The 21,139-nt window shown below is 35.9% G+C and overlaps 1 protein-coding gene across 4 annotated transcripts in view; it reads left to right on the top strand.

Annotated features, from left to right (window-relative positions):
- SOCS5 (suppressor of cytokine signaling 5) overlaps window positions 1–21,139 on the top strand; it is a 65,740-nt gene that overhangs the window by 10,494 nt on the left and 34,107 nt on the right. The window contains exon 1 of one of the 4 annotated variants that reach the window (XM_023251653.2): window positions 17,269–17,364. The exons of the other annotated variants lie outside the window; for them this stretch is intronic. The gene's annotated coding sequence lies outside the window, so the exon portion shown is untranslated. Of the gene's footprint in view, window positions 1–17,268; window positions 17,365–21,139 lie in introns of those variants that run through there. 4 annotated transcript variants of the gene reach the window in all.

The following is a 21,139-nucleotide window of genomic DNA, read 5'->3' on the forward strand; positions in this document are numbered from 1 at the left end:
GTCCTTGAAGCACATCAGTAGAAAATTCAACGTGAACAGAGGACTATTGTAACCATAATTGTAATTGCAATTAAGCACCTAAGGAAAATGACAACTGTTACATACAATTTATGGTTGTATATGGCACTGATTAATTTATAAACTACCTAAATCTCTTATATTTCCCCTTTTTGTTTTCTTATTATGTATGTGCTTCTATAGCAGTGGTTCTCAAACTTTCTTGGGCATAAAATTTATGCAAAGCCCTTCTTTAAAATATAGACTCATCCATGTTACATGGAACAATAGTTCCTTTCAGTTGCTGAATCGCATTCCATTGTATAGATATGCTGTAATTTATCTGTTATTACTGTGGGAAAGAATTATTTCCAGTCTTCAGCTATTAAGACTAAAGCTCCTATGAGCATTCTTGTACAAGCCTTTTGTGACACATATATTCTTTACTTGTGGATGAATGAATACCTAGAAGTCAAAACTGCTGCATTATAGGATGGATGTATGTTTAACATTATGAGAAACTGACAGAACAGTTTCCAAGGTGGGTTTACCATATTATATTCCTACCAACAATGTCTCCTCTTCTTTTCTTTTATGGAAGAGTTTGGGTACAATTGATGTTCTTCCTTAAATGCATGATAGAATTCACCAATGAAGCTATCTGGGCCTGGAGGTTTTTTTTGTTTGTTTATTTGTTAAAGGATTCAGTTTGTAAATGAATAAATATAAGACAATTGAGATTTTGTTTTTCTTTTTATTCCTGTTTTGGTAATTTGTGTCTTGAGGCATTTGTCCATTTCACCTAATTTATCAAATTTATCATCTTGAAAATACACATTTTATGAAAGTGTTTTCTTTTAATGTCAGTAGCATCTGTACTAATGTCCCCTCCTCTTTCATTCCTGATATTAGATGCATTTTCTCCTTTCCTCCCATGATTAGTCAAGCTAGGAGTTATCAATTTTATCAGTCCTTTCAAATAGTCAGCTTTTGGTTTTGTTGATTTTCTGTGGCTTATCTGTTTTCTAAGCTTATGAGTGGAGCTCTTTCATTAATTCCTTATCCCCTCCTTACTTTGGGTTAATTTGTTATACATTTTTTAGCTTTTAAGGTGAAAGCTTAGAGCATTGATCTAAGTTAGGTTGATCATTGATTTAAATTTTTTTTATGCATTATCAACTTTTAAAGCTATGCATTTTCATTATCATTTCATTAAAAATATTTTCTGTTTTCACTTGTAATTTTTTATTTGACCCATGGTTTGTTTTGAAGAGTGTTGTCAAATAATTTCCAAATGTTTGGGATTTTCCAGTTATTGTATTACTGTTTTCATTTAATGGCATTTTGGTCATAGAACATACCCTTAATAATTTCAGTGGAGGGGCTTTTGGGTGGCTCAGTTGGTTAAGTGTCCAACTCTTGATTTCAGCTCGGCAAGATTTCGTGGTTCACGAGTTCAAGCCCTGCATTGGGCTCTGCGCTGATGGTGTGGAGCCTGCTTGGGATTCTCTCACCCTCTGTCTCTGCTCCTCTCCTGCTGTCCGTCTCTCTCTCTCTCTCTCTCTCTCTCTCTCTCTCTCTCTCTCTCAAGATAAATAAACTTAAAAAATTAAAAAGAAACATTTTAATACATTTAAGCTTTTTGACTGTTTTATGGCCCAACATGTGATGTATCTTGGTTAATGTTCAGTGTGTACTTGAGAAGAATGTATCTTCTGTTGTTGGGTGCCATGTTCCGTAAGTGAGTTAAGTTAGGGTGATCTCTGTATTTTCTCATGTTTTTACCAATTTTCTGTTTACTTGTTCTATCAAGAAAAGAGTTGAAGTTTTCACCTATGGTTTTGGATTTGTCTGTTTCTCCTTTCAGTTCCATCAGATCTGCTTCATGTTTTAAGCACTGTTACGTGTGTTACAGCACATTTAGGATTGTTAAGGTTGTTGATGAACTCACCCCTCAGTCATCATGAAATATCCTCTTTATCTCTGGTAACGTCTCTTGTTCTGAAGTCTCTGTGTGTGATACTAAATTTATGAAATTTAGAAATTTATTATATTTCTTTTAATTAATATTTGCATGGTGTGTATTTTTCCATCCACTTTTAACCTATTTATGTCATTTATATATAAAGTGGGTTTTTGGTACACAACATGTAGTTGAGTCTTGCTTTTTTATTTAGTCTGACAACTTCATAAGTTTGGTATGTTTAGACTCTGAGTTGGCAAAACTATGGCTGGCAGACCAAATTTGGCCTATTACCTGTTTGTGTAAATGTTTTATCAGGACACAGCTGTGCCCATTCATGTACATATTGTTTATGGCTGCTTTTGTGCTGTGGTGTCAAGGTTAGGTAGTTGGGACGGAGACCATATTGTCCTTGAAGCCTAAAATATTTTCTGGTTCTTTTTGTTTTGTTTTATTTTGTTTTAATTTACTTATCTATTTGGGGGGGGGGGGGGGAGAGTGGGGGAGGGACAGATAGAAGCAGAGAGAGAATCCCAAGCAGGTTGTGCACTGTCAGCACAGAGCCCCACACGGGGCTCGGATCTCACAAGCCATGAGATCATAACCTGAACCGAAGTCAAGAGTCAGACAGATGCTCAACCAACTGAGCCACCCAGGTGCCCCATCTGGTTCTTTACAGAAAAAGTTTGCCAACCACTGGTTTAGACCATTTACATGGTCTTGGTTTTCTATTTGCTTTTAGATGGGTTCTTTTTAAAAAGTTTTTTTAAACTTTTTGTTGTTTTTTTTAACTTATTTTTGACAGAGAGAGAGAGACAGAGCATGAGCAGGGGAGGGGCAGAGTGAGACAGAAACACCGAATCTGAAGCAGGCTCCAGGGTCTGAGCTGTGAGCACAGAGCCTGACACGGGGCTCAAACTTGTGAACCGCGAGATCATGACCTGAGCTGAAGTTGGACACTTAACTGACTGAGCCACCCAGGTGCCCCTTAGATGGGTTCTTTTTAATAACAGTCTGCCCTCCTTGTTGAGATGAGCGCTGGGTGTTGTATGTAAGTGATGAATCACAGGAATCTACCCCAAAACCAAGAGCACACTGTATACACTGTATGTTAGCCAACCTGACAATAATATTAAAAAAATAAAATAAAAATAAATAAAAATAAAAGAATGCTTCCCCCCTCCAAAAAAAATATCAGTCCACCCTCAAATAATATGCCATTTCATTTATAGTGCAGAAATCTTACATTATGATATACTCCCAATTCCTCTCATTTTGGAGGCTTTTTTGGTCACACATTCTTTTTTCCAGGAATAGAATTTAGTGATTCATCACTTACATATGACACCCAGTGCTCATCCCAACAAGTGTCCTCCTTAATGCCCCTCGCCCTTTTAGCCCATCCCCCCACTTAGCACCCCACCAGCAACCCTCAGTTTGTTCTCTGTATTTAAGAGTCTCTTATGGTTTGTTTCCTTCTCTGTTTCTATATTATTTTTGTTTCCTTTCCCTTATGTTCATCTGTTTTGCATCTAAAATTCCACATATGAGTGAAATCGTATTTGTCTTTCTCTATTTCACTTACCATGATACACTCTAGTTCCAACCACGTTGTTGCAAATGGCAAGATTTCACTCTTTTTGATAACCGAGTAATGTTCCACTATACACCACATCTTTATCCATTCATCAGTCGATGAACATTTGAGCTCTTTCCATATTTTGGTTATTGTCAGTAGTGCTGCTATAAATATTGGGGTGCATGTGCCCCTTCAAATCAGCATATTTGTATCCTTTTGATAAATACCTAGTACGCAATTACTGGGTCATAAGGTAGTTCTATTTTTAATTTTTTGAGGAACCTGCATAGTGTTTTCCAGAGTGGCTGCACCAGTTTGCATTCCCACCACCAGTGCAAAAGAGTTCCTCTTTCTCCGCATCCTCGCCAATATCTGTCCTTGCCTGAGTTGTTCATTTTAGCCATTCTGACAGGTGTGAGGTAGTATCTCATTGTGGTTTTGATTTGTATTTACCTGATGATGAGTGATGTTGAGCATTTTTTCATGTGTCTGTTAGCCATCTGGGTATCTTCTTTGGAAAAGTATTCATGTCTTCTGTCCATTTCTTCACTGAATTATTTGTTATTTGGGTGTTGAGTTTGATAAGTTCTTTATAGATTTTGGATACTAATGCTTTATCTTATATGTCATTTGCAAATATTTTCTCCCATTCCATCAGTTGCAAATATCTTCTCCCATTCCATCGGTTGCCTTTTAGTTTTGCTGGTTGTTTCCTTCACTGTGTAGAAGCTTTTTATCTTGATGAGGTTCCAGTAGTTCATTTTTGCTTTTGTTTCCCTTGCATCCAGAGACATGTTGAGGAAGAAGTTGCTGCAGCCAAGGTAAAAGGTTTTTGTCTGCTTTCTCCTCTTAAGATTTTGATGGCTTCCTGTCTTATGTTTAGGTCTTGCATCCATCTTGAGCTAATTTTTGTTTATGCTCCAAAAAGGTGGTCCAAGTTCATTCTTCCACGTCGCTGTCCACTTTTCCCAACACCATGTGCTGAAGAGGCTGTCTTTTTTCTATTGGATAGTCTTTCCTGCTTTGTCAAAGATTAGTTGGCCATATGTTTGTGGGTCCATTTCTGGGTTCTCTATTCTGTTCCATTGATCTGTCTGTTTTTGTGCCAGTAACGTACTATCTTGATGATTACAGCTTTGTAATACAGCTTGAAGTCCAGAATTGTGATGCCTCCAGCTTTGGTTTTCTTTTTCAGGATTGCTTTGGCTATTTGGGGTCTTTTCTGGTTCCATACAAATTTTAGGATTGTTCTAGCTCTGTGAAGAATGCTGGTGTTATTTTGATAGGTATTGCGTTGAATATGTAGATTGCTTTGGGTAGTATCGACATTTTAACAGTATTTTTCCAATCCATGGGCATGGAATGTTTTTCATTTGTGTGTGTGTGTGTGTGTGTGTGTGTGTGGTCAATTTCTTTCATAAGCTTACTATAGTTTTCAGTGTATAGATTTTTCATCTCTTGGGTTAGGTTTATTCCTAGGTATTTTATGGTTTTTGGTGCAATTGTAAAGGGGATTGATTCCTTGATATCTCTTTCTGCTGTTTCATTATTGGTTTATAGAAATGCAGCCAATTTCTGTATATTGATTTTATATCCTGTGACTTTGCTGAATTCATGGATCAGTTCTAGCAGTTTTTTGGTAGTCTTTTGGGTTTTCCACATAAAGTATCCTGTTGTCTGAGAAGAGTGAAAAGTTTGACTTTCTTCTTGCTGATCTGGATGCCTTTTATTTCTTTGTGTTGCCTGATTGCTGAGGCTGCGACTTCCAACACTATGTTGAGTAACAATGGTGAGAGTGGACATCTTTTGTCACGTTCCTGACCTTAGGGGGAAAGGGGAAAGCTCTCAGTTTTTCCCCATTGAGGATGATACTAGTAGTGGGTCTTTCATATATGGCCTTAATGATCTTGAGGTATGATCCTTCTAGTCCTATTGTCTGGAGGGTTCTTATCAAAAAAGGATGATGTATTGTGTCAAATGTTTTTTCTACATCTGTTGAGAGGATCATGTGGTTCTTACCCTTTCTTTTATTAATGTGATGTATTACATTGATTGATTCGCAGATATTGAACTAGCCCTGCATCCCAGAAATAAATCCCTCTTGATCGTGGTGAATAATTCTTTTATGTATTGCTGGATCTGGTTTGCTAGTATCTCGAGAATTTTTGCATCCATGTTCATCAGGGAAATTGGTCTGTAGTTCTCCTTTTTAGTTCTCCATTACTTTTGGAACCAAAGTAATGCTGGCCTCCTAGAATGAGTTTAGAAGTTTTCTCTCTATTTCTATTTTTTGGAACAGCTTCAAAAGAATACGTGCTAACTCTTCTTTAATGTTTGGTAGAATTCCCTTGGAAAGCCATCTGGCCCTAGATTCTTGTTTGTTGGAAGATTTTTGATTACTGATTCAATTTCTTCACTGGTTATGGGTCTAGTCAAATTTTCTATTTTTTCCTGTTTTGGTTTTGGTAGTTTATATGTTTCTAGGAATTTGTCCATTTTTTCCAAATTGCCCAATTTGTTGGCATATAATTGCTCATGATATTCTCATTATTGTTTGTATTTCTTTGCTATTGGTTGTGATCTCTCTTCTTTCATTTGTGATTTTGTTTGGGTTTTTTCCTTTTTCTTTTTGATTAGTCTGGCTAGGGTTTTATCAATTTTGTTAATTCTTTTAAAGAACTAGCTCCTGGTTTCATTGATCTGTTCTGTTTTTTGATTTTTATATCATTGATTTCTGCTCTAATCTTTATTATTTCCCTTCTGCCAGTTTGGGGCTTTATTTGCTGTTCTTTTTCTAGCTCTTTTAGGTATAAGGTTAGGTTGTGTATTTGAGATCTTTCTTCCTTCTTTAGGAAGGCCTGGATTGCCATATACTTCCATCTTATGACTGCCTTTGCTGCATCCCAGAGGTTTTGGGATGTCGTGTTTTCATTTTCATTGGCTTTCATGTACTTTTTCATTTGCTCTTTAATTTCTTGGTTAACCCATTCATTCTTTAGTTGGATGTTATTTAATCTCCCAAGTATTCATGGTCTTTCCAGATTTTTCTTGTGGTTGATTTCGAGTTTCATAGTGTTGTGGTCTGAAAATATGCAAGGTATGATCTCTATCTTTTGTACTTGTGGAGGGCTGATTTCTGACCCAGTATGGTCACACATTTTTATTTTATGTGGGCTTTAAACCCCATTGCTGGTTTTTGCTTTTGTCAGACACTTATCTTTTAGACCAATTAAAAATGAGGAAAATGTCTTTAATATTTATCTTCATTTTAACCATTTCTTTAGATATCTTTTTTTGTGTGTGTAGATCCAGGTTTATGTTAGCTACCATATTCATTTTGTTTCAAAAGTTCTTTTACATTTCTTACATTGCAGCTACCCTACCCACTTATTTTGCCTTCAATTTTGAAAACTATTGTTAGTGGATACAGAATTCTAGGTTTTCATGGTTTTTTTTTCTCCTTTTAGCGCTTTAAAAATGTTCTTTTATTATTTGCATGGTTTCTGACAAGAATTCTATGGTGATTCTTATATTTGTTTTCCTATATGTAATATGCCTTTACCCTTTGGTTACTCTTAAGATTTTTTTCTCTGTGCATGGATTTCAGCAATTTATTATGATGCTGCTTGGTGTGGTTTTGTTTATCTTTGGTGTTTGTTGAGCTTAAATCTATGGGTGTATTGTTTTCATCATATTTGTGAAATTTTTAACCATCTATCTTCAAAATCTTCAATTCCCCAGTGTTTCTTTTCTCCTCAGACTTCAATCCTACATGTGTTTGTTTGGCCACTTAATATTAATTCACAGGTCACTGAAACTCTGTCCATTTTTCTTCCAATCTTTTTTTCTTTTCATTCAGTTTGAAAGTTTCTGTTCTGTCTTCAAGTACACTGATTTTTTCTGAGGTCTCTTTTGTCTAATATGCTTATTTCCATCCAGTTAATTTTTAATGTCAGGTATATATATAACTATTATATATATATGTGTGTATATATATATATATATATATCATTCTAGAATTACTATTGGTTTTTCTAGAAAGTAATTTCCATTTGTCTGTTGAAATTTTTCTCTTTTCTTCATTATTTCATGTTTTCCTTTAAGCCTTTAGATTTTTTTAATAGCTATTTTAAAATCCTTGTATTAAAAGTTCTCCTTATCTCTGCCACTTCTGGATCGTGGTTATAAGTTGCCATTTCTTTTTCTTTTTTTTTTTTTCCTATGTCTAGTAATTTGTTATGAAGTTATGTTGAGTGTCTTGATTTGTTTTTTTTTTTTTTTTCTTTCTTTCTTTCTTTCTTGAGTATTAAGTTTTATACTGGCAGGCAGTTAATTTATTTGTGGATCAGCTAGATCTTTTGAGTTTTGTTTTCAGGATTTTTGGGGTTTAAGTTTTGGTAGTTCTAGAATAGCTTTCATTGTAGGGTAGTTTGGACCCACTTCTTGTGTCTCCCATGATTGCCTCATGTGTTCATCACATGAACCCCGGGCTGTTGGAAACTGAACAATCCTGATAAAATTTTATGTTGATACCTTTTCCCCCTTGTAGTACTTTAAAGTCATTATTTAAATACCTTCTAGCTTAAATTTTACTGATAAGAAGTTAGTGATCAGGGGCGCCTGGGTGGCCTAGTCGGTTAAGTGTCCCAACTCTTAATTTCAGCTCAGATCATGATCTCAGAGTTAGTGAGTCTGAGCCCCGAGTCGGGCTCTGCACCAATGGCGTGGGGCCTGCTTGGGTTTCTCTCTCTCCCTATCTCTCCGCCCCTCCCCTGCTTGTGCATGCATGCCCACATACTGTCTCTCTCAAAATAAATAAATAAACGAAGTTAGTGATCGTTTTTACCATTATTCTTTTGGTGTAATACTTTTTTTTTTTTTTAACCTCTCTGCTTTCGCAATTCTTTTTATCTATGGTTTTTAGCATTTTATTTATTCTAGGACTAGCTTAGCCCCAATACAGAGGTATGGCCTTCCTGGGGTCTCTATCAAATAAATACATGTGATGTTCAGTGAAGTCTCTCCACTCCACCTGCCAGGAATTTGAATGTCTCCAAGACCTTTGCAAGCTCCTGTAGTTGTTCAGCTCACCTTCTGTAGTTGTTTTTCCCCCAGATTTTATTCTTTGGCCTCGTGGAGTCTTGCATTGTGCATATGCAGGTTAGTCTTCAGGTAAAGAATTAGAAGATCTCTCTACAGATTTCTGAAACTTTTTCTCTCCACGGCGCTCTTCTTGTATTCTGCCCGTTAAATTCCAGGGACTTTAGTAGCTTCAAACTTCAAGTTCTGTTTCCTCAACTCAGTGAGATCTCTGTACTCTTTCTGGGTTTTCCTTGTGGCACAAGCAGAAAAGCCAGGGCATTCAGAAATCTTTGTTTCCCTTCTCTCAGGAATCACAGATCTGTGCTGCCCAGTATCTGAAAATAATATTTCATATATATTCCCCAGTTTTGTGGTCATTCATATCAGGAGGTCTAGCCCAGTACCAGTTACTCCAGCATAACTGGAAATAAACATGTAGGATTTTATTTTAATTTTTTCTTCTTTTGAAAAGCATCGTAATTTTTGATACGTGATGCTTTTTAGAGTATGGCTTCATTAAAAGAATGCTAGCTCATATTTTATTTCACACTATACCAGAGACATACAAAGAAGAAAGTTTTTTTTCAAAAAAAAAGAAAGAAAATGTTTTAAAATCTTCCAAGTGTAAAAATTAAAAATCAGTAAAGATTTTAAAATAAAAAGAAAGAAAGCAAATAACTAAATATCTCAAAACCAAGTTTACCATGGTCATCTTCTTTATTTCAGACATCTCTTATTGCAAATATACACATAGAAGAATAACTTTAGTTTTTAAATGATTATGCAATTCATATTATTTCAATTAACTACTTAATTAACAGAGATAAATTTGTTAAAAATCAACATGGGAAAAATTGCTTAACCACAGATAAATATTTATTTACACTAAGAGGTATTATTTCCCAAAATTATGGAAAAAGTCTAAGAGATTAGAATCATTATGTCATAGGTTTCATGCTTTAATAGGAGGTCTGTCATATTAAGAAGAATCAAGTGTTGGCAAATTCCTGATTTCAGTGGGAGCATAAATTGATAGCACTTTCTAAATGGCTACGTTAGCTCAGGCTGGTAGGACAAAATACCATAAACTTACAGTATTATAAATGACAGGGGACTTATAGAGAATAGAATTTATTTCTCACAGTTCTGGAGGCTAGAAGCCCTAGGTAAGGCTCACGCCTGCATAGCTGTGTTCTGGTGAAGAGCCTTTTAAGGGTTGTCAACTGCAGACTTCTTGTTTTCTCACATGGTAGAAAGAGCTGGCTAGCTTTGTGGCCTCTTCTTACAAGGGCACTAATTCCATTTATGAGGGTTCTACCCTCATGATCTAATTACCTCTCAAAGGCCCCATTTTCATATATCATCATATCAGGGATTAGATTTCAGCATGTGGATTTTGGGGGATACAAACATTCAGTCCATTGCAATGCCAGTGTGGTAATAGAATCCTTCAATAAACTTTACCCAAAAATTCTGTCTTTAGGAATTTATTATAAGGAAATAAGGAAATTATTTAATAATTAAATAATAATTATTATAAGGAAATAAGAGATGCATATAAATGTATGTACAGGTGTGTATTACTTATGCATTACAATGCTATTTATAATGTTAAAAAATGAGGAACCCCTTAACTGATTAAGTTATGCCACTGTATGACCAAAAACTATAAAACCATTATAAATCGTGTTCTTTAACGTTTTTGTTTAGTATACTAAAGATGATTGGTGATAAAAATCATGTGACTTAGCATGTTTAAGGGTGTGAGTATAAGAAAATGTCCATAGTGTAGTAAATGAAAAAGGTAAGGTGATATATTTGAGTTTCTTAAAAAGGAAATCTTTTTTGTTTAATGTTTTTTATTTATTTTTGAGAGAGAGAGAGAGAGACAGAGTACCAGCAGGGGAGGGGCAGAGAGAGAGGAGGGGGAGATAGGCTCCAGGCCCTGAGCGTCAGCATAGAGCCTGACACGGGGCTTGAACTCATGAACCATGAGATAATGAACTGATCCAAAGTCAGACGCTTAACCAACTTAGCCACCCAAGCGCCCCAAAAAGGAAACGTTCATTTAAAAGATAGAATATAGGGGCGCCTGGGTGGCTCAGTCAGTTAAGCGGCCAACTTCGGCTCAGGTCATGATCTCGCGGTCCGTGAGTTCGAGCCCCACGTCGGGCTCTGTGCTGACAGCTCAGAGCCTGGAGCCGGTTTCAGATTCTGTGTTTCCCTCTCTCTGACCCTCCCCCATTCATGCTCTGTCTCTCTCTGTCTCAAAAATAAATAAACGTTTAAAAAATAAATAAATAAAAGATAGAATATAAAATATGCTGAGTAGTGAGATAATGAGTTATTTTTCATTCATCTCATATACTATTTAATGTTTTTCTCATTTGCTACAGAAACCATGTACTGTGATGTTAATAATCATCCAAAATACAAACTTGCTTTAATTTTTAAAATTGTGTTAAAATTAATGACTGGGATGATGAGGGAAGAAGGAATTAAGTGATTTTTAGTTTTTCTCCTCTTGATCATGACTCTTTTCCGTGTTTGCAGATTCTGTAGCTTGAGCTTTATCAGTATAAAGTTAGTGAAAGAGACATTTATTCTTACAGTATATGTGTAGTATATGTTCTAAACTTTTTCTAAACTGAGGCAATTTCTCATGTTATATAGTTTAAAATTGTGGGTTTCTATCAAGCACTTCTTTGTACACTTGAAGAGATTGAGTATTGCTTTCTTTCTTTCCCTTTTTCTGTTTCCCAGAGCTTTTGGGTTTTTGTAAAGGAGTTTTGTCTTCCTGTTACTGTCCACCTCCTTGCAGATGTGATATCCTTGTTTTAAAGAAAGGAGAGAAGTCATAGTCTTTAGTTCTCTCAATAAAATGTTATATTTGCTGTTTCTCTGCCTGGCATCGTGAGCATATGGACCTGGTGCTCTTCAGGAACTCACTGTAGTGACTCAGCTTCACATTTTTTGCTATATTTAGAACATGTCAGCAATCCAACAGAGAAAGTTAATATTCAAAAGAAGAGACAAAGGAATGTTGTGGTTAATGGAAAAAAAGAAATAGACACATCCTCCAGGGAGGTGCCATTCATACCAGACCTCAGAGAATGACCTTAACTTGAGTCGTCTGGTGTCTGTTCCTCAGCAGTTGTAGATCCAGAAACTCATTTTAGTCACAAGAAGTGATTGCATGCTAAGCAAATTTACTAAAGACTTAATGTGGAAGACAACATTAATTTCTTAAATTATGTTAAGAAATAATATCAAGCCGTGATTGTTTGATGGCGCACATTGTGACAGTAGGGCTACATCTACCAAAGGGGCGTGAACAGTTGGGTCTGCTGATCAGAGTGTGTTTTCCTGAAGGCTTGGGACAGTGGTACATCCTTCGTGGATCACCTTATTTTTAAGCTTTGTGAAGGTCTCTGAAGCTGTAAGCAGATTTCTTAACTTCCTGAGTCTCAATTTTCTCATCATTAAAACGATAATAACTAGCTACCTAATAATATCGTCGTAGGAACTAAATAAGGTAACCCATGTAAAGTGACCAGCACAGTGCCGAGCTCCTACTTGCCATTCAGTAGTTGTTAAGATGACTTGTTTTCTTCTACTTCTGGATTTGAATCCTGGCAGTTAAGGAGGCACTCTTGATCTTTTCTTGTTCCCTGCAGACATTGCTAGGAACCCTAGTGGGCTGGTATTGTAGAGGTACTAATACTACTTGATGTGTAAGAATATTGTTGTTCTGTGTTGTAAAATTTAACTCACTTTCATGAAGAACTGTGATGAATCTTTGCACAGGTTATGTTTTACTGTGAGATCTAGCCATTTTGATATTTTGAGATGAAGGTACGAATCATTCTTTTAAGGAATTCAGTAGTTTTGCCTTTCCAATTTGGCATTTGTAAAAACGGCTTGATATTTCTTGTAAAACAAAAAAGTGAAGTCCAGATAATAAATTTAACAAGCTATTTTTACTCTAGGTGACAACTTAATAAGATTAATGTTCTATGGCTTCTATGTGTAATTTATTATATTTATAGATTGTGATGTTGTAAAGGACCTGATCCAGTTTGCTTTCTTTGAGATGAGCTTACCGAGACCCAGAGAAGCAGACTGAAACTAAGCCAGACAGCTGATGCATCACAGGGGGTTCTTGGGACCGTGAGGTGCCAGTGCAGCTGGGCCCAGGACAGTGAGACCCTTGGTATAAGGGTTTTTGCTCTCTGGAGGAGGCCAGGAGAGCAGCCAGCTCCTTCTTTTGGGTGTCAGCATCCTTTCTTTCACAGGGTTGTGAGAAGGCAGTGTTGAATTCAAGCAATGAGCTTGCCGTAGTCCTGAGTTGCAGATATTCTGAGTGTTTCTTCTAGTAGGAGCCCCTGGCCTGCCTCCCTTCCTTGCTTAGCCATATCCAAATCAGAGGTGAATGAGCAAATGTCCTTTTCTGTGTGTGTCAAGCACCACGTGTGCTGACCGGGCACTGAAGTGGTTGGGACTTATGTAGCCAAGGGTTTTTAATGGCAGAGCTGAAGCAGGCCTCTGGACCCCAGCACGCTCTTCTCTTCGCTGGATCCCAGTGCCTCCCTACATCAGCTCAATTTATTTTCTCTTCTGAAATACCACTTGACTTATATGGGACACTTATTAAAGAATGTTTTGACATCTATTTAGATGTTATCTCTAATTGTTCTATATAGTTACTTTCTTATTTATAGTTCCAGTGTCTAATTATCTCAAGGGTGTGCATCATCTCCTCAGCTAAGTCCTTGAGGATCTATGTCGTTTTGATCTCTTTTGTATTACCCTTAGGAATTGAAATATTTTAAGCATTCAATCAATAGGTAAATATTTGTCAATTTTTTAATGGCACCAAACTACCTTTTAACATCCTTTCAGCTCTTGATAGAGTTGGATTTGCTCTTTATAAAGTTCATATCCCCAGAAGATTTTATATGAAAAAGAGTTATCATTTGAAAGCAATTGAGTGCTCCCACAAATAATTTACATTTAATGCTTTAAGAACTAGGAAAAGTCAGGGACCGTGAGGTTGCTCACTTATTTAAATAAATGATTTATGGTCATTTAGCTGTGTTTTTGTTTTTTCAAATCACAATCTGAGAAGACCTACTAATTTTTATGGCAGTCATCCAAAAATATATATGATTATAGAGAATAGCTATCTTGAATTATAATCCTCCACGTGTTTTGATAGACTCATTTGCTATGACTTTATTTCTTAGGAAGAAAAAAAAGAAATAGTTCATGCCTTCTTAGGATGGGTTATGTGTTGGTGCAATTATGACCAGTCTTGGTACTTGGTTCCAGTCAGCATTCTTACCGCCCACCCTAGACCCCTGCCAACTTTATTGAGATATAATTGACAAATAAAAATTGTATATATTTAAAGTATGCAGTGTGATGATTTGATAAACATAAATTGTGAAATGATTACTATAGTCAAGCTAATTTATACATCCATTGCCTTTAGTAATTACACCCCCGCCCCTTCTTTTTTGGTGAAAACATTCAAGATCTACTCTCAGAAAATTTCAAGTATATGATATTGACCGTAGTCACCATGCCGTATATTTTATCCCCAGAAATTATTCATCGTGTAACGGAAAGTTAGTGCCCTTTGAGCAACGTCTCTCCATTTCCCCTCACCCTCCAGTGCCTGACAACCACCATTCTACTCTCTGCTTCTGTAATTTAACTTTCATAGATTATGCATATTGGTGAGATCATATAGCACTTGTCTTTCTGTCTGGCTTTTGTCACTTAGCTTTATGTCCTTTAGGCTGGTCCAAGTTGTTGCAAATGCCAGAACTTCCTCCCTTATTTGTGACTGAATAATACTTCATTATATATGTGTCACATTTTCTTCATCCAGTCAGCATTCCTGAAAGTGCATGTTTTTTGTGTCAAGTGAAATCAGATGAGAAAAAATATGGATAAACCATTGTAAATCTTTAACTGCTATTTGAAAAGACAAGGTGCATACCATACTGATAATGCACAATATCATTTCCATTCTAAGGAGTAAATGAATATCTCATACGAATGTGGAGTCTTCATTCAGACTTCCTTTTGATTTGACATATGCTGTATTTGTTTTATCTCATTTTCTTTTTTACAAGACAATATTAAACATGTGTTTAGTTGATATTAGGCATTAATAGTCTGTATGATTGGTTGAGGGGTATAGTTGTTCCTGAGTCTACAGTTTATACCTATACTGTATCTTTGTGAGTAATTTTTAAAAATTGAATTCTCCTACCTCTACATGTTCTGATTGTAGTGATGTACACATTCTCAAAACATTTGGTTTCGAGCCTTAATTTGTAAAAAAACTAGAAAGTCCTAAAATAATTTATACTATGTATTTTTTAGAAGCTTAAAAATTCTTAAATTCACATGCAGTAAAAGTGATTTTGGGAGATGTATAGGTCTATAAGTTTTAATTCATATATAGATCCATGGAACTACCACCACAATCAGGATACAGTGTAATGTCATCACCCCCAAACTCCCTCCTGCTAACCATCTGTATCACACCCTTAATCCCTGACAACGATTTATGTTATGTAAATGAAATTATGTAGTGTATGTAACCTTTCAAGACTGGTTTATTCTGCAGTATCATACTGTCTTAGTTACTATAGCTTTAGAGTAAGTTTTAAAACCTGTTAGTATGATTCACTGAATTTTATTCTTCAAAATTGTTTGGCTATTTTAGTTCCTTTGCTTTTGATTTTAGAATAAATTTGTCTATGGCTACAAAATATATTTTGTGGGGCAGTGGTTTGATTAGAACTCTGTTAAGCTATAGATCAAATGGGAAGAATTGACACCTTTAGTATGTTGAACTTCAGTCCATGAAAGTGATGCCTTCCTGTTTATTTAGGTCTTCTTTGATTTCTTTAATAGTGTTGTAATTTTCAGCACATAGCTCTTGTACATGTTTTGTTAGATTCGTACCTCAGTATTTCCAACTTTTTTGGAGGTATTGTAATAGTATTTTTAAATTTCAGCTTCCAATTGTTCGTTGCTAATATGTAGATATATGATACTGTGTTGACCTTGTGTTCTAGGGCTTTGTAATTTTACTTACACTAGGAGATTTTGTGTAAATTCTTTGAGATTTCTAAGTAGACAGTCATGTTGTGTGCAAATAGGGACTTTTTTTCCCCACCCTACTCTGTATGCTTTTTTATCCCCTTGACTTCTCACACTGGCTAGGACTTCAAGTGCAATGTTTCAGTGAGAGTAAATATCAGTGACTTGTTCCCAGTCTTAGGGGGAAAAGTATTCAGTCTTTCACGGTTTTGTATATTAGGTGTAGGTATGTTTTTCCTTCTACTTGATTGGAGTTTATTTTGCTCTTCTTTTTTTTTATAACTTTTTAAGATAGACACTTACATTATTGGTTTGAGAATTTTCCTCTTTGCTAATAAAGCATTTAATGCTATAAATTTTCATCGGAACATTGCTTAACTACATTGTACAAATTCTGATGTATTTTTATTTTCTTTCAGTTAAACATATTTTCTAATTTCCCTTGAGACTTCTTCTCTGACCTGTGGATTATTTATAAGTGCATCATTACATTTCCAAGTTTTTAGAGATTTTTCTGTTATCTTGCTGTTAATGATTTCTAGTGTAATTCATTATGGCCATAGAACATATTTTGTGTTATTTCAGTTCTTTTAAATTTGTCAGATTTGTTTTATGACCCAAGTTAGTGAACATTCTCTGTGTAGTTGAAAAGAAAATGTACTCTGGTCTTTTTGGATGGAGTATTCTATAAATGTCAGATCCAATGGGTTGATGGTGTTGTTCAGTTCTATCTCCCTGTTGATTTTTTTGTCTATTAATTACAGACTACAGAGACAAGAGTGTTGAAGTCTCCAACTATAATTGGAGATTTGTCTATTTCTACTCCTAGTTTTGTCAGTTTTTGCTTCATGTATTTTGAAGTTCTCTTGTTAGGTACATACACATTTAGGATTATTATATCTTCTTGGTGAATTGACCCTTTTGTCATTATATAATGCCCCTTTTTATGTCTGTTAATTTTCTTTGCTTTGAAGTTTACTGTATTTGATATTAATATAGCCACTCCATCTTTCTTTTGATTAGTATGTCCATGATACGCCTTTTTTCATCCTTTTACTTTTAAGCTACCCATATGATCATACTTGAAATATACTTCTTCTAAGTAGCATATAATTGGATCATCTTTTTTAAAAAGGCATTCTGATAATCTGTCTCTTAATTGGTATGTTTAGGTGTTTTATATTTGATATAATTATTTATGTGTTTAGATTCAGTGCTACTATTTTATGATTACTATTTGCTTTCCATCTGTTCTTTTTGTTTTTTTGTTCATCTTTTTCCCTTTCATGCCTTCTTTTAGGTTGTTTGAACAGTTTTTAGTATTCCATTTTAACTTCCCTATTGTGGTTTTTTTTTTTGTTTGTTTTTTTTTACTGTATCTCACTCTAGTGTTTGTGTGTGTGTGTGTGTGTGTGTGTGTGTGTGTGTGTGTGTGTGGTTGCTCTAGAGGTTATAATATATAATATATAAAATAAAGCATACCTTGATTTATTGTACTTCATAGGTACTGCATTTTTTTTTACAGATTGAAGCCTTGTGAAGCAGGCTTGTATCAAGCAAGTCTACTGGCACCATTTTTCCAATAGCATTTGCTCACATCACGTCTGTGTGTCCTATTTTGGTAATTTTCACAATGTTTCAAACTTTTTAATTATTATTGTATTTGTTTGGTAATCTGTGTTCAGTGACTATGACTCACTGAAAGCTCAGCTGATGGTTAGCATTTTTTGGCAATAAAATATTTTTTAAATTAAGATATGTACATTTTTTTTTTAATGTTCATTCATTTTTGAGAGAGAGAGAGAGATACAGAGTGTGAGCAGGGTAGGGGCAGAGAGAGAGAGAGGGAGACACAGAAACCGATGCAGGCTCCAGACTCTGAGCTGTTAGCACAGAGCCTGACATGGGGCTCAAACTCACAGACCATGAGATGATGACTTGAGCTGAAGTTGGATGCATAACCAACTGAGCCACCTAGGCACCCCTGTACATTGGTTTTTTTTTTTTAGACAAAATGCTATTGCACACTTAATAGACTATGCATAGTGTAAACATAACTTTTCTATACACTGGAAAGCCAAAAAATTTATTTGAATCCCTTTATTGTAATATTCACTTTATTGCATTGGTCTGGAACTGAACCCCCAATATCTCTGAGGTAATGTATTTAAGTTTTTATAGTCTACTTAGAATATTTTTACACTTAAGTGGGATGTAGAAATCTTTTTTTTTTAATTTTTTTTTTTCTTCAACGTTTTTTTTTTATTTATTTTTGGGACAGAGAGAGACAGAGCATGAACGGGGGAGGGGCAGAGAGAGAGGGAGACACAGAATCGGAAACAGGCTCCAGGCTCCGAGCCATCAGCCCAGAGCCTGACGCGGGGCTCGAACTCACGGACTGCGAGATGGTGACCTGGCTGAAGTCGGACGCTTAACCGACTGCGCCACCCAGGCGCCCCCAGAAATCTTAACACTATATGTGTCTGTTTACCTTCCTCTTTTTTGTTGTTGTAATGCCTTATATATTCTATCTACATACATAGAAAACCCAGTCAATGTTATAGTTTTGGCTTTCAGTTGCCAAATGTATTTTAAGGATTTCAAGAAGAAAAAAATAGTTTATTATATTTACCCAGATGGTTATCATTTCTTTGTTCTTTCATCATTACTAACGTTCTGTTTTTCCCATGGCATCATTTGCCTTCTGCCATTTAGTGATTCTTTTAGAATAGATCTTCTGGCAATGAATTCTCATAGTTTTACCTTCACTTGAGAGTGTCTTTATTTTGCCTTCATTCCTGAGGAGTATTTTCACTGGATATGGAAATCCTGTGTTGACAGTTCTTTTGTTTCAACCCCTTAACAATGCCATTTCCTTCTGGACTTCACGGTTTCTGGTGAGAAACTCACATTCATTCAAGTTGCTGTTCCCCTGTACCCTATACGTAATGCATTGCTTTTTCTTTTTTTTCTGGTTATTTTCAATTTTTTTCACTATTTTTAGTTTTTATCAATTTGATTATGACGTGTCTAGGCATGCATTTCTTAGGGGTTTATTCTCTTTAGGTTCTCTGAGCTTCTCAAATCTGCATATACATTGTGTCTTTTCCCAAGTTGGTAAAGTTTTCAGCTGTGATTTCCTCAGATACTTTTCTGCACCACACTCTTTCACTCTCCTTTTAGGATGCCAGTGACACCATTGTTGGTCCTTTTGGTATCCTAAAGGTCCTTGATGCTCTGTTACTTTTTTGTTTTATTGTTCAGACTAAATCATTTCTATCAGTCTGTCTTCAAGTTCATTGACTTTCTTTTATCATCTCCATTTTACTTATTGAACCTATCTAGTGAATTATTTCAGTTATTTTTCAGTTCTAAACTTTCCATTTGATTCTCTTTTTTTGCTGAGACTTTCTGTTCATTTCAAGTGTTCACCCTTCTTGGAGCATTTTTATAATAATGCTTTAAAGTCTTTACCAGATAATTCCAACATTTGGTGTCATCTCAGTGTTGATGTCTGTTTATTATCCCATGCAAGCTGGGATTTTCCTATGCAATTTTGGATTGCATTCTATGGTATTATAAGACCCTGAGTCTTGTTTAAATTCTATGGAGACTGTTCATTTTTGTGTTTTAGCATGCAGTCATCCCCTTTGGTTTCAGCATGCAGCTTGCAGCCAGCTTTCTGTGGGTTGCAATTTCAGTGTCAGTTTGGTTTTCAAAGCCTGCAGCACATTGCTATTTGGATCTGTCCTATGAGTATACTGCCCATTGGTCAGTTGGAGATAGGTGACTTTCTCTTTCTGTTCAATTCTCAGAGTTTCTGGTTTGTTGTTTAGGATGAGCTCCACGACATGTTTAGCTCTGGAGTGAGCCCCAGAAGGTCATAATGTTATGGAGTTGCTTTTCTGAGTTTCTCCTATTCATCAATTTCCCTTATACTTTCTACTTCCCTGGGGGCTCCCATTTTAGTTCTCCAGCCAGAAAACTTTGTCTACTCTACTGACTTCTTGCAGTTGTGCCCACATCCAGGGACAAGTGGTGGGAGCAAAGAGAGAGGGGGAAAGTTGGGAGAGTGGTTTGCAACACCCTCTTGGAACCACAGCTTCTGGGCTTAGGGACTTTACTCAGACTTTTAGGGTACGTATGGGCCCCTTGCTGTTCCTGCCAGTAGAATCCCTTTCCCTGCTCAGCCAGAACTACAGGGCTTCTCCTGGAGCACTGCCTACACTGATGCCACTAATAAGTTTCCCCCAGTCTAGGCAGCAAGATACAAGTCAGGAAAAGTAAACCCATGCTGCTTCTGTGGTTCTTTGAATTCTGGTTTTCTCTCCCAGTCTGCTTGCTACCATTTACTTTTCACAGTCTTTAAATAACTACCCCATGCATTGTGTTTAGATTTTATAATCAGATTCAGTAGGAGAGACAGGGTATGGAGTGTTCTCATCCCATCTCAGCCACTACTTGTAGTGTGTACTTTGAAGTATGACATTCATTTATTCAGCCAACATAGGTAGTTATCATTAGAGTCCTCATCATGTGCTCAACACTTTAAATATATTATTTGTTTAATTTTCTGGCAACTCTTTGGCTTTTCAATATGAGAAAATTAAGGGGTAAAAATTTTAAACCATGTCCAGAGAACACAGATATTAAGTGACAGGCTAGGATTTGAACACAGGTATTTCTGACCCCAAGGTGTGGTCCCAGGACCAATGGCATCAGAGTCACTTGAGAAGTTGTTAGAAATGCCGTATCTGTAGCCCCACCTCAGACCTACTAAATCAGAATTCTGAGACTGGGGCCCAGTAATTCATTTGGATCAGCTTCACTTGTCCGGACTCAAGCTAAATTTGAGCAGCCGCTCTCTGTGCTGTAGGATTCACAGGCACTAAGTATGTTTTAGTTTCTTAGCAAAATTTGGAAATAAGCTGAAGAAACTTTTCTCCATTGTTTGAGACTCAGATATTACTGAGTAAACTAATTTTTTTATTGAAATCACTAACATACAGATTTAAATCACACTTGTCTATATTAAGAAAACAGTAGTTGAAATGTAAATACTACGAATTTTAAAGTTTTAAATATGTGTGTACGTGTGTGTATGTGTGTGTGTATACGTATATGTATGTATGTCTGTAAAGATATCAACTTAGATTTTGATACTGGCTTAGATTAAGTTTGGGTTCAATAAAATGGCCCATATTTGGAGAATAGGTCCTATTTTGTGTAATTTTATTTTATTTTTGCAGAATATTAAATGTATAACTAAGATAAATTTGCATACTCTTATAAGACATTAAAAATTTTTTCTAATGTTTATTTATTTTTGAGAGAGAGACAGAGCATGAGCAGGGGAAGGGCAGAGAGAGTGGGGGAGACACAGACTCCAAAGTAAG

The sequence above is a fragment of the Felis catus genome, chromosome A3 (genome assembly GCF_018350175.1).
Source record: "Felis catus isolate Fca126 chromosome A3, F.catus_Fca126_mat1.0, whole genome shotgun sequence".
Taxonomy (NCBI): domain Eukaryota; kingdom Metazoa; phylum Chordata; class Mammalia; order Carnivora; family Felidae; genus Felis; species Felis catus.